The sequence below is a fragment of the Chiloscyllium plagiosum genome, unplaced genomic scaffold (assembly GCF_037043375.1).
Source record: "Chiloscyllium plagiosum isolate Xiang-an unplaced genomic scaffold, Cpla_swu_hap1 HiC_scaffold_7, whole genome shotgun sequence".
In the NCBI taxonomy this organism is placed as follows: Eukaryota; Metazoa; Chordata; class Chondrichthyes; order Orectolobiformes; family Hemiscylliidae; genus Chiloscyllium; species Chiloscyllium plagiosum.
In genome coordinates, this window is record NW_028270145.1 from 92,450,235 (window position 1) to 92,463,905 (window position 13,671).

Consider the following 13,671-nt stretch of genomic DNA (forward strand, 5'->3'; position numbering starts at 1 on the left):
CAAAGAGAGAGTCTGTAAATGGCTCATAGCTTTTTGCTCAAGATTTATCTTAGCTAAGTAAAATATCTTCTTAAAACGTACGTTAATGATACCTCTTGATTTAAATTTGTCAACATGACTAAATATAATGCAATTATGCTTTTGGTGTAAGCTCAGCTGTGTGGTTGAATCATATTCACCTGTTTAGAAAAAATGGGTTATTTTACAGTATAATTTAATCCTTGCTTCAGGTGTGTTATACCATGAATAGCCCAGTTTGTTCTAGTAGTGAAAGGGCTCTACCTATCAGTCTGATTTAATGAAGGTGGCCAGTGTTTCCTCCAGCATTGGACATTGTTAATTTCTATGAAAATCTGTGCCTACATCTGCTTTGGCTTTGTAATTGTCTCTCTCATTTGAATTAGTCCTTATTCATGGCGTTATCTTCTTGTAACCAATAGAGGTATATTGTGCATTGTTTGAGAAAGATCACATTGAAGGGTGTGCATTCAGTGAAGTAATAGGCCTTCTATTAGCTTCTGGGCAGAAGTAGCCATGTGATATTGAGATTTCTATTGGATGACATTTTCCATAAAGCATATGTGTTGTAGTATATGCCTGTATATTGATTTGTGCTCTAGTTAAATGGCAAATCCTACCATTGCAATCTTACTGTGTGTGAAAAGGTGACAACAGAGACAATAATGCTTATTTCTGGCAGTGGAATTCCAGCAATGATATTTGAGCCTTTTATGCTTACTTCAGTAGTAACAGAACTAAGCAGACAACGTTTTTTTGTCAGCTTCGCACAAAGTACTTTGTTGAAGGGGAAGGCAAAAAATGAGAATTGGTTTGATAGTTGGAACTCCATTTGGGTGCAGAGTGCATGCAACGTTGATTTCTAAATGCTGTGACCCTCATTTCTTACCCTTGTGTAATGATGTTGCTGAAACTTCTGCCCTAGACTCTGATTACTTAATGCTTAGCACTTAGAGCCTTAATAGGGGCTTGTATTGTGTGTATGCAGTGAACTGATTCAGAGATTAGATCAGACCTGCATCACATCGGATAACCAGTCTCGGTAATGTTCCTGGTTGGAATTTATATTCTGATCATAGTGTGGATTAGTGAATGACTGCATACACCTGTAAATGAAATAAAAACCTGGAATCATATTCCTGTGAGCCATCTCATTGCTGAGTGCTCTGTGGGGGGAGGGGTATTATCATGTGTAAAGCCACAAAATAATTAACTTTTTCAACTGTAATGACCTAAACTTATTAACCTCTTGAAATGATATTGCTCAGACTTTGTGACTTCAGTTTTTGTGCCATAGTTGGTAATTTAACTTCTTGGAAACATAATATTGACTATAATATCATGTCATATCATTACATGCTGACTGTAATATAAAGCTGTTGTGCTATTTTGTTGATGATCGTAAATTATATGATATGCTTAGAATATACTCCAGCTATTCTTTCAACATTTATACTACTGAATGGCTGTCTGCGATATAGATTGAGGCTAACAGGGCGATTTTAATTCCCATACCAGCTGAGATTCCCATGAAGGATTCTCAACCTCTCTGTTCACCTGAGGTGTGGTTAACCTCAGGTCAATGGTTCTCTGGGACTAGGGTAGTTTTACCTTTATATGCTCCTAGTATTTTATCGTACCAGTAGTGTTCTGAGGGGTTCTTGAAGGAGCAGTGCTCTGAAAGCTTGTGATTTCAAATAAACCTGTTGGATTATAACTTGGTGTCAAGTGACTTATGAACAAATCTATAAGTTTTTTTTTAGATTAGATTCTCTACAGTGTGGAAACAGGCCCTTCGGCCCAACAAGTCAACACCGCCCCTCCGAACAGAAACCCATCCAGACCCATTCCCCTACCCTATATTTACCCCTGACTAACGCACCAATACTGTGGGCAATTTAGCAATGGCCAATTCACCTGACCTGCACATCTTTGGATTGTGGGAGGAAACCGGAGCACCTGGAGGAAACTTACGCAGACACTGGGAGAATGTGCAAACTCCACACAGACAGGCGGGAATCGAACCCATGTCCCTGGTGCTGTGAGGCACCAGTGCCAGACTTGACAGATGTCTAATGGCAACATTCAAGCTAAGTCAAGATGCTCTGGAGAGGGATTTTGCACCCAGAACTGCACCCATTATTTTGGACTTTTCCATTGACAATAAAACCAGACTTTAATGAGTATTATAGATTGGCAAGACACCCACTCTATACATTTTGAGAGCGCAAGCTAAGAATATGAAAACTTAAAGAACCGATACCGGAGAAGTCCATGTGGCTCTGTTCATTTGGATCACGGCTGATCCGTTACCTTTTCTCCACTTCCCTGCCCTATTCTCCAATGCCATGATTCTCTGAGTGAAGAAAAAAATCAATTTAATTCTTGAATATAGCCAGGGACTGAGCATTTCAACCCTTGTAGGGTAGAGCAACTCAAAAAATATAATTTGCAAAATGTTCAGGTTTGTTTTAAGAGCAGCCAGTAATAGTCCCTTTCAGCGATGTAGAATTCAAACACCTGTCCACATGATGCATAAAATGACAATAGTCAGAGTCATAACTGTGTGTAAGTTTCTGGTGCATTGGGAAAAGTTTGGATGTCTGAAATAAATAGGTGGGCTAGACACCCTCTATCCTCACACCATGGCACACCTCCTCTAATGATGACACCATTTCTAATCTATACTAACTTTACCATAATCTACACTTGGATCAAATGTTCTGTGCAAATCTCACTGAAAGTGTTCTGTTTTCAATATTTCTTGAAGTCTCAGAAAAGCCGCAACTTAATTGATGCCCATTCTTTGATCGATGGCGTATGAAAGGAGAGAAGGTTAGCACTCCCTTTGAAAAGGATAGAAGGGGCCCTAGTGGCCTTACACACACAAATGGTTGAGACATTGCCATCTACTTAGTGGCATCTAAGCATGTTTTGGGTCCTTTTGTGGCACAGTGATAGTGTCCCTGCCCTGGACCAGGGAGGCCCAGGTTCAAGTCCCACTTAGACCAGAGGTGCATAACAACATCTCTGAGCAGGTTGACTAGGAGAACATGTTAATTTTTAAAAAATAGTCTTCAATCTATTGCAGAATTGTCTCATTTTTGCATAGCGAAATGACAATTCTATCATCAATTTGAAAGTGTACCAGTGAAGTCTTAGTCATTTCCAAGACTTCAAGAAACAAATATGGAAAATATTTAGTCTTTTCTCCTGCCTGGCATTTGTTGTCTAAATGGAGGTAGAGGAGTGCACTGAGGTTTAAAGCTTGGCAGACTTGCAGTTTTGTGCTCTCGGTTAACCACTTAGAAGGGCAAACACAGCAGGTGTATGGGATCACAGGCACTTGCAATTTATCCTTCAAGTCACACACAATATCCTGACTCAGAACTACATCGCCGTTCTTGCGTCATTGCTGGATCAAATTCCTTCTCTCATTAAAGTCCATTTTTATTGTTAATTCCTTCCAAACTGGGTGTCCCTACACTCCAAGGACTGCGGCAGTTCAAGAAAGTGGCTCATTAACATCTTTTCCAGGGCCAGTAGGGATGGGCAATGAACGCTGGTCCAGCCAGTGATTCCCAAATCCCAAGAATGAATTTTTTAAAAATCCATCAGTTTGCTGCTTTTCTGCAATCTTACTGAGCTTGTGCATAACAGCTAGAGCTTAGTCCTTGTGGAATTGTCTTGGTCTCTCTGGAGTTCAGTGGTTGGCTGCTACTCATTTCTTTTAGTGACATCCACCTGCATGACAATAATTTCCAAACCCATCTGCACTGCTGTTTTAATATTCTCTTGCCCAAAGGTTGTTGCACTTGCTGTGTGCTGACATTAGCTATTTCCAGACTAAAGGACACATATATGTATTGACAGTAACAGCAGGATTTCCCACTTTTTGCTTGAGAACACACTTGTATGGCCCAACCAATTTGATGCTGTACTGAGGGGGTGCTTCCATATCAGAAGTGCCATCCTTTGGATGAGTTATTAAACTGATGCTTTGTCTGCCTCTTACATAGAAATTATCCTATAGCACCTTTATAAGCAGTAGCAGGGAAGTTTATGCTGGACAATATTTTCCTTTAACTAACTTCAGCAAACCTCAAATGAACTGCTCATGATCTCATTGTTGTTTGTGAGACCTTGCTCAGTGCTAATTGGCAAACACATTTCCTACATAGCAATAGTGACTTGATTTCAGCATAGACGTTTTTTTAAAACATCAACCTCTGGAGCAGGTGAGACTTGTACCTAGGTTCTCTGGTCCAGAGACAGGGACTACAACTGTGGCACAAGAGCCCACACATAGTTCCCAACTGACTGTGAAGACCTCTGGGATGTCCTGAGGTTGTTAAATGTGCTACAAAAATGCAAGTTTTTCTGACACAAAAATTTAGGCAACATGTATTATTTGTAAATCGGTAAAGCACTATGAAAAAACCTTCATACTCATCCCTTGGCCCCACCGTAAACCACTGAGAGTGAATTAACTGTTTACTTAAAGCAAGCTATAATAACTATACGTACTGCATCATCTGTAAATATTCAGGTAAGTCTTGAAGAAAAAGAAACGTGATTGCTATAATCGGGTACCTAAATGATTAGAGATTGTGTTAAAATGAACTGCATTCCCCACTAATTCAGTCCTTCAGTATGAAAACCAAATACTAATTTTAAAAATATCCTGAGATATAAGTAAATCCAGTGATGTCAGTTCTGTTTAAACTTGATAATTAGGTGCAGAAATGGGTTGCTTGTGTATCATCAGTGCATTATGCCAAAGAGAGCCCAGTAAACTCAAAAGCTGTTGTATTGAGTGGACTTAAGTTCAACTTCTGCTCTCTGGAAGCTAACAATGCTATATTATCCTTTGTGCTTTGTAATGAGAATGTAACACATTAATTGCATTATTTGCCAATTGAGAAAAAGGATACATTAAAAATAGCAACAAATTTCAACACTTGTTTAATCAGGACAATAGGGGCAAAATTCTACTAGAACATTGTAATAACTACACTACTATGCATTTTAAAAAAGCAGAGGCCTAACCTGCACCAGTGTATGGACATTGATATGCTGGTAGTATCTTTCACTTTGATATTTGATATGTCGGTCTTCAGTAATGCAGGAACATGTTAACAAATGTTTGTTTGAAAGGTGATATTTCAGCCTAATTGTTCTCAACTCAGCTGTAAACTATTTTTTCCAACTGCAGTGTTGTAAAGATGACTCAGGGAGGGAAGATTTTAAGGTTGACTTCGTAGGCTATTGATGTACTTCCTGCTTCCCTTGCTGACTGGCAGATGGTAAATGAACAATTTGTAGGTAGTTCCAATAACAACAGTTTAACATTGCAACCAGCCTATTTTATCTTGGCACAAATAATTACAATTGGCATATTTTCCAAGATTTATTTTAGAAAGTCAATTGAGTGTACAATTGAATGTTGAAGTGATTAAGGGAGCAGATAGGCAGGATCAAATCTCACAGTTACATTTCTTCATTATTAGATGTTGTTTGGAAGGAATGAGCACTGTGGTGACCATGCCTTGGATTGATGTGCCTAAGTCTGTCCATGGAATGTCTTTCTCTTGCAGAATCTTGCCTGTTGGTTTCATAGATGCTGTGCTTTCTTGGTTTTCGAGGGTATTGGCAGTTTACATTTCCCCTCCTCCAGTCTGCACTGTCTTACCAGAGTGCTATTGTTCTGTATCCCATACATCCCCATTTTACCTGGAGTTTAAATAAAGCTCTCTCCCTCTCTGTTGTACAGTCAATGTTTTATTCTCACTAATATATCATTTTCCTGAATACAGCTCTTTTGGTCAATGTTTCTCTCTGTACCTCTCCAAGTCTCTACCACGTGTTTCTCTCTGCCGTGCTGGCGTCTGAGTAGTATCATCGTTTCCATAATCATCATTAACATATTCATAAATCGTAATATCACATGCTGTCCCTTTTCAAAAACATGGATCAGAATCTACATTAATGAAAAATGAATATTTCATTGGTTTTCCAAACATCCAGGATTGTCCTGGAGTCTTCAGGAGAATAGGAATGTAAAAATTCGGAGCAGAATTAGACTACAGAGGAACCTCGATTATCCGAATAAGATGGGTGGGCAACTATTTCGTTTGGATAATTGATTATTCGGTTAATTGATTCAATGCCTCTCCCTGGGGCTCGGAGTAGTCTAAATTTTCCTCTTGTCTTGCTCTGCCTGCCTTGCTCCCCCTCTCTGTGTCAGAGTTTGTTTCTGCGAGCTTCACCCCCCCCCCCCCCCCCACCCCCTCCCACTCCCCAACTCTCGCCAACTCCGGGGCAGCAAGACTGCTGCTGCCTTTGGGGGGGGTAAGTCTCAAATTAGTGCACACATACACACACAACTTTTTGACAGGTTCCACCTTTGCCCTGTACAGGACAATGCTGGAGAGACTATCTGGGGAAGTGGGGTTTAGGGTACACCTTTGTATAGAACTCCAGGGAAAGTGTGGGGAGAGAGAGAGAGAGAGAGAGAGACGGATGGTGTCAGTCATTTGGAGATAGTGCCTAATGATTAGGATTAAAGACAGGATTCTTGGCAGTGTGGAGGAACAGAGGGATCTGGGTGTGCAAGTACATAGCTCCCTCAAAGTTGCCACCCAAGTGGATAGGGTTGTTAAGAAAGCATATAGTGTTTTAGCTTTCATTAACAGGGGTATCGAGTTTAAGAGCCACGTGGTTTTGCTGCAGCTCTACAAGTCCCTGGTGAGACCACACTTGGAATATTGTGTCCAGTTCTGGTCGCCCTACTATAGGAAAGATACAGAGGCTTTGGAGAGAGTGCAAAGAAGGTTTACCAGGATGCTGCCTGGACTGGAGGGATTGCGTTATGAAGAAAGGTTGAATACGCTCAGACTTTTCTCTCTGGAGAGAAGGAGGTGTACAAAATAATGAGAGGAATAGATAGAGCCTATAGCCAGAGACATTTCCCCAGGGCAGGATTGAATGGTATGAGAAGTCATAGTTTGAAGATATTAGGAGGAAGGTATAAAGGAGACATCAGAGGTAGGTTCTTTTCGCAGAGAGTTGTGAATGCATGGTATCCATTGCCAGCTGAGGTCATGAAAGCGAAGTCATTGGGGGCATTTAAGCGACTGCTTGACATGCACATGGATAGCAGTGAGTTGAGGGGTGCATAGGTTAAGTAATCCTAATGTAATATTCGGATTAAGTCTCGGCACAACATCGTGGGCCTAAGGGTCTGTTCCGTGCTGTACTTTTCTATGTTCTATGTTCTATGTTCTAAGCCCAAACATATAAATAGAAAGCAGGAATTATCAACAGTGCTTTACCCGGAGGCCCACTGAAGATGTTACCTAGTAGGGTGATAAAACATCTGAAAATGAATCTTCCAGCTCAATGAGCAAACTTACATTCAGAACCTCAAAGTGAGCTACAAATCTTCTCAAAACTTGTTGTTTTGTTTGTTTCAGATTACCAGCATCCACAGTTATTTGATTTATTTTACAGTTGAGAACAATCCTGGAGAAAAATAAAAGGAGTAAACAATAAAATGCATGCATTTCTTTAAGTTTCATTGGATGTCAGTTAGCATACATATTGTTGGAGTAAGAACAGGATTGTTTTTACAAGGTATGGTTGTTGGAGATTGTAGGAGGATTGAGTGGGTGGCACGGTGGCACAGTGGTTAGCACTGCTGCGTCACAGCGCCAGAGACCCGGGTTCAATACCCGCCTCAGGCGACTGACTGTGTGGAGTTTGGACGTTCTCCCTGTGTCTGCGTGGGTTTCCTCCGGGTGCTCCGGTTTCCTCCCACAGTCCAAAGATGTGCAGGTCAGGTGAATTGGCCATGCTAAATTGCCCGTAGTGTTAGGTAAGGGGTAAATGTAGGGGTATGGGTGGGTTGCGCTTCGGCGGGGCAGTGTGGACTTGTTGGGCCGAAGGGCCTGTTTCCACACTGTAAGTAATCTAATCTAATATAATCTAATAACCCACCCCCCCCCCCCCAAAACGCCCCCACCCCCCAAACAAGGACAAAGACTAGAAGGCAGGCAGGATTCAGGCAAGTGGCAGACTTTTATTCAAGCAACAACCAGTTAATGCAGGTAGAGAGCCTAAAGATCTTCCCCAAATCTGGCCTCGCAGTGAGAACCCAGTCATTTTCACTTAGTCTACAGCTCAGATCAGAAGAGAGATCAATGACAAACTCTGATTTTTGGTACAATTTATGTTATATTAATCACATATAGCGTGGTAACTGTGTCCTTCCCCTATTCCATACACCCAATCCTGTGAAACACCTAATCAGTGATGGATTTTCCTATGGACAGTCCAGATTCCCATGATCTCATTGTAGTCTCCAGGCCATGGGATCTTTCTATGCATCCTGTTAATTCACATTCCAGAGTTGCTGGCTATACTCCTTAGGTCTGTCTCAGACTTGCTTATCTCAAAGGACTGCATGAATTCTGTTATTCTTTGTGCTATCTCTATCAAATTTTGTTATTCCTCCAATATTTTCCACTGTCCCAATTATATATATTAAAAAATACAAAAGACAGTTGGTTTTAACTAACTACTGTAAGATTCCTTTCCTGAGACTAATTAACTTTCACATCGAGGTTTAAATGTTTTTCCCCTTATGCTTTGTTGCACATACGTTTATAATTATGTTGAAATTTAGTTCTATGATTATTTGAAGAATCTTTAACTAGCAACTATTTCTTAATATTGCGAATAACTTCAAAGAAGTAACTGATTACTACAAAATAACTTTTGCTGTTGCTTTTGTAACTGCTTAATGAGTTAGGCTGCCTGGTTCATGGACTGGGATTTACACCACTTGTTCTAACTGTTGCTGTTCACCTAATGGGACAACATCCTTTCATTAATGAGGGTGGAATCAATCACTTATCTATGCTTAGGCATCATTATTAAACTGTCTCGGGTGGTTGCTTGTAGAGCCTCCCATTCACCTTGGAGTAGCCCTGTTTTAAGCCCAACTGTGTTTCACTTAAATGCTGGAGCAGGCTGTTTAATTCTGTTTAACCCTTGTCGGCTATTTGTGTCTTTCAAACATCGGCCTCCCTTACGAAGATCCTATAACAAAATCTTCACAAAGATGTCTAGCCAGAGTTGGCATCCTTAGATTTATGCCACCCCATGATTTCAGTGGTTCCATTTGGAGTGAAAAGTTTATCTGCCTCATTAAACTGCTGCTCAAGACCTACAGTAAATTCAAACAGTAAAGTTTGAGTTTTTTATGTTTTGTATCTAAACCTAAAGTTTGAATTAATGCTGTAAATTTAAAAGGAGTGTGAAATCTGGATCAATGATCCTCTGATTGGCAACACAGTGGTTAATTAATGTTAGAAGCTAATGGGGGGAATTGTTCAGGGTGGTATGGTGGCTCAGTGGTAAGCACTGCTACCTCATGGCATCAGGGACCTGGGTTCAATTCCAGCCTTGGGTGACTGTCTGTGTGGAGTTTGCGTATTCTCCATGTCTGAGTGGGTTTCCTTTGGGTGCACTGATTTCCTCCCAGAGACCAAAATGTATGCAGGTCAGGTGAATTGCCCATGTTAAGTTGCCTATAGTGTTAGGCACATTAGTCAGAGGGAAATGGGTCTGGGTGGGTTACTCTTCAGAAGGTCAGTGTGGACTTGTTGGGCTGAAGGGCCTGTTTCCATACTATAGGGAATCTAATCTAATCCAAAACTGATTGACACTCTGTGGTTATTACATTGCTCATATAATTTTGTTGGTGACACAAATGGTTGAATTGAATCTACAGCTCTAGTTATTTGACAATGAAGATAAAATCTCTATTATTAATCAGTTCCATAGAGTCATTCCAATAACTCGTAAAGTTCTTGTATTTTCACTCATTAAAGCAGATACTCTGTTTTCAGAATGTCCTGTGAAGTTGTATGGTTTATGACTAGTTTCAAAATTCAAGACACCACCCACCCTGCCAAAATGACAGAAACCTTACAGAAAGGTTTATAGCATTTCACAAGTCATCCAATCTAAACAAGTGCAAACTTACATTTCGGGCACTTTGCAATCCCCTGCTATTCCTTTTTCAAATTTAGCAACTAAGCAACATGAGCAACCTGGGATTTGCTGCAAGTTGAAACCTGTCCGTTCTGTCACATTCAAGCTAGTTAATTCCGGGCATAGTGATCAAATTCATTCATAATAAGTTATTTATTGGGCAATTTGTAGGATGGTAATTCTATCTTTCAGCCAAACAAGTTGTCAAATAGCCACTATCGGACCATATTTTCCATTTGGAGGACCATTTCTTGATTCATGTCCAAATAAACAATTCCCAAAAGCTTAAACTCATGAGAAAATATTGAGCATCACAATAGATAACTGGCAGCTACCCACTGGAGGTTAATGTTGTATTATATCTGTCAATTGGTATGTTGGTATACCTTAAAGAGATATGCTCATGGATCATAGCATGTGACCTGAGGTTATGAAGGTCTGAAATTCCATTTTGACTGGAGCCACTTGAAGCACGATACCTTGATGAAAGCTTGTTCCTCTTTGTAACCAAATCGCTTAATATTAACCCAGGCACTGAAATGCTCATTACTATAAGATATATCAGGAGCCATAATAAACAATTGTTTAATTTTTTAATACCATGTTGCCCAAGCCTCGTTCTTGTGTAGCAGGAACTAATATGAATATTGCCACATCAGGTTCAAATACCCTGCTGGAGGTAAAGCTCACACCGTGGCAGCAGTTCAGGGTAAGCATCAGCGGCTGTTATGAGAAGAGTCCAAGTTCTTCCCAGCAAGCACTTAGAAACCTTATTTCGTCAGTAAGACAAGAGTCCTGGACTTCAGACTATTCAGAAAACTAATAGAACCAATCTCCACGTGTGAACATATGAAAATTGGACAACTTGATGGCTGCTTGTTTCTTCTTATAGTTCAAGTTCTGTCAAACTAGAAAGCCCAATTCTATTTCTGAAAATTAATGACTGCCCTTTTTTCTATTCAAAACATATTTTTAAAAACAGCCAAAAGGCTCTGTGAGCATAGATATAAAGCAAAGTAATTAAAATAAATCACTCTGGTTGTTGATGGCCATTTCCATGATTGATGGTTCTCTTTCAGTTTGTTATGCTGAGGAAGTACTCTAATTTGCCTTGTGATCCTGGCAGTATTGAGGGGAAAGTCACATGCATTCACCTTCTGATTAATGAGGGAAATATTAATATTAGGTTTCCAATTTTACTTTGAAATTTGCTGTCTCTCATGGAAGCTCTCAGATTTTTGGTCATTATTCTTGCCTCGTTGAACAAGAATTTGTTGAAGTTCTCTTATGGCATGTCATTCAAAACTACCTTTTTTGAAAGACTTCTAAAAGAAAATTAAGCATATTAATTCACAAATTAATTTGTCACTCAAACACCAAACTAATGTACTAGCAGTCATCTAGAACAGTGAAATGTAAGGGGGTGGGACAGAAAGTCTAAATGAACTTTGCATTAATCTACGGAAGTTCATAAACAGGTTTCAGTACTGTGAATACAGAGGCATAAAAACTAAGAGCGAGAGTAAGCACCTCAAGCCTGCTCCACCATTCAATAAGATCATGGATAATCTAACTGTGCCCTCTTTCCATGTTTCTGCCTACCTTGATAATCTTTGACCTCTTGTTGGTCAAGAATCTACTTAACTCTGCCTTAAAAATATTCAATGACTCTCCTTGATATTTTAATATATATATTTGTGTGTACATCTACTGTTAAACATCCACTTATACTGCCATTCATTTATTTATGTTAGCTTTTCTGAAAATTTCAATTAGATTCCTAATTAGCTTTATATGATAGTTTTGAAAACATTCATTTGCATAACTCGTCTGGAAACTGAACTAAAAATACTAGTTACAAATTAGTGGCTCAGAATTCTGTGGCTAGTAACTCATTTCCTAAATTTCCAAAGCCTATTAACTAAGGAACAAGTTGGGAATATGTCGGAATACTCACAACTGACCAGTTTCAACAACACTCAGATAGTTCAATGCCATCTAGCACAAAACAGTCAACTTGAAGAGTAAACTCTACCATCTTAAATATTCACTTTCTCCACCCATGATGCATAGCGGGAGCTGTATGTACCTACAAAATGCATTGCAGCAACTCATCAAGATTCCTTCAGTAACACCTTCCAAGCTCATGTTTTCTACCACACAAAAGAACAAGGTCCTCAAAGCCATGAGAGCACTTCCACCTGCAAATTCCCTTCCAAGCCTCATACCCTGATGTAGAACAATGATGGCATTCTTTCACAATTTGCTGGGTCAAAATCCTACAATTCCCTAATAGCAGTGTGTGCATACTTTTGCATCATGAACAACAGTGGTTAATGAAGGTTGATCATCACTGCATTTCGAGAGCAATTAGGGATAGACAATTAATATTCTAAAGATGAATCAGTGAACTCAAAATGTTAAGTGGAGAGAAAACAGAGTTACTACCAGAATTTTTCCAGCAACTTCTGTTTTTGATTCAATTTCCAGCATCCACAGTTTTTTTTGTTTTATTTTAATTAACATATAAAGCTAATCTATCCAGTGACATTCTCATTCTGTAAATAGTATTAAAGGTCAGTAAAAAAATCAAAGAACATAATTTAATTTAGCACATAATCATCTCGTACTGACCCCCCCCCAAAAAAAAACATTTCAAGAAAGTAGCCCAGACCCTAACTTTGCTAGTTGTTTTAAGCAGATATACAGTGGACATTCTAGGAGAGATGCAGCTGGTCAAACCATTTAGTTTTAAACAAAATAGAATTTATTTGCAAGATTATCGAATGAAACACAAACAAACGAGAACTGAATACAGAATAACAACCTATCTGAAAACCCAACAGATTATCCCAACTTAATGATGCTGTTCCAAATACCTGCAACATTCCCCATAAACACCCCTTGGCATAAACACAGGATCTTGCAGGGATGAGAGGGTCAGCATAGACCTGCTTCTTTTTTTCCAGCAGCTTTTTCAACACTACTGCTGAAACCAAACCAAACCAGAGAAAAGCTGAGCTGGGAGAACTGGCCAATCTCCTTTCATTGTACATGGGTTTTTTAAAACTTGAAAGCCTGTTGCCTGAGGCAGTATCTGTTAGCTATAATCAAACTGGCCCTAAAACCCTTCAACTTAGACTTTTCGGAGTCTGCTTCTTGTATGACCTCTCTGGAAAAAAAAAGGGACAACATAATCTTGATAAAGGAGCAGCTTTATCACACACATCTTATATTATAATGGGCATTTGATTTGGTACAAATCATGTGAAAAGTGTAGAACAATGATAATGCTTGATCAGTATCATAATCTCCTCCATTTTGGTGTAAAATAAATCTGTAATTATATCAAGGATCCGTTTTTTTGAGCATTCTTGAAATTTTCTTGAGGGCTACTTTTTGATTTTTGGAACTTTCTTTACATTTACACAACCTCCTTTCATTTGTGATTTGGTCAGAGAGTCACACGACATGGAAACAGATCCTTCAGTCCAATGGTCCATGCCGTAGCAACACTTCTTTCTGTATTTTTGTGGGTGGGTGAAGTTTTTTGACTCACACTGAAACAAAATTAGATTAATATTAGAATTAGAT

The 13,671-nt window shown here is 39.4% G+C and overlaps 1 protein-coding gene and 1 non-coding gene across 5 annotated transcripts in view; both read left to right on the forward strand.

The window, feature by feature from the left end:
* Positions 1-13,671, forward strand: part of lypd6b (LY6/PLAUR domain containing 6B) — a 192,140-nt gene that overhangs the window by 81,170 nt on the left and 97,299 nt on the right. The gene's annotated exons all lie outside the window — the stretch shown is intronic.
* Positions 2,832-2,954, forward strand: LOC122552077 (U6atac minor spliceosomal RNA). The gene has a single exon (XR_006312293.1). It is a non-coding gene; the product is annotated as a U6atac minor spliceosomal RNA (small nuclear RNA).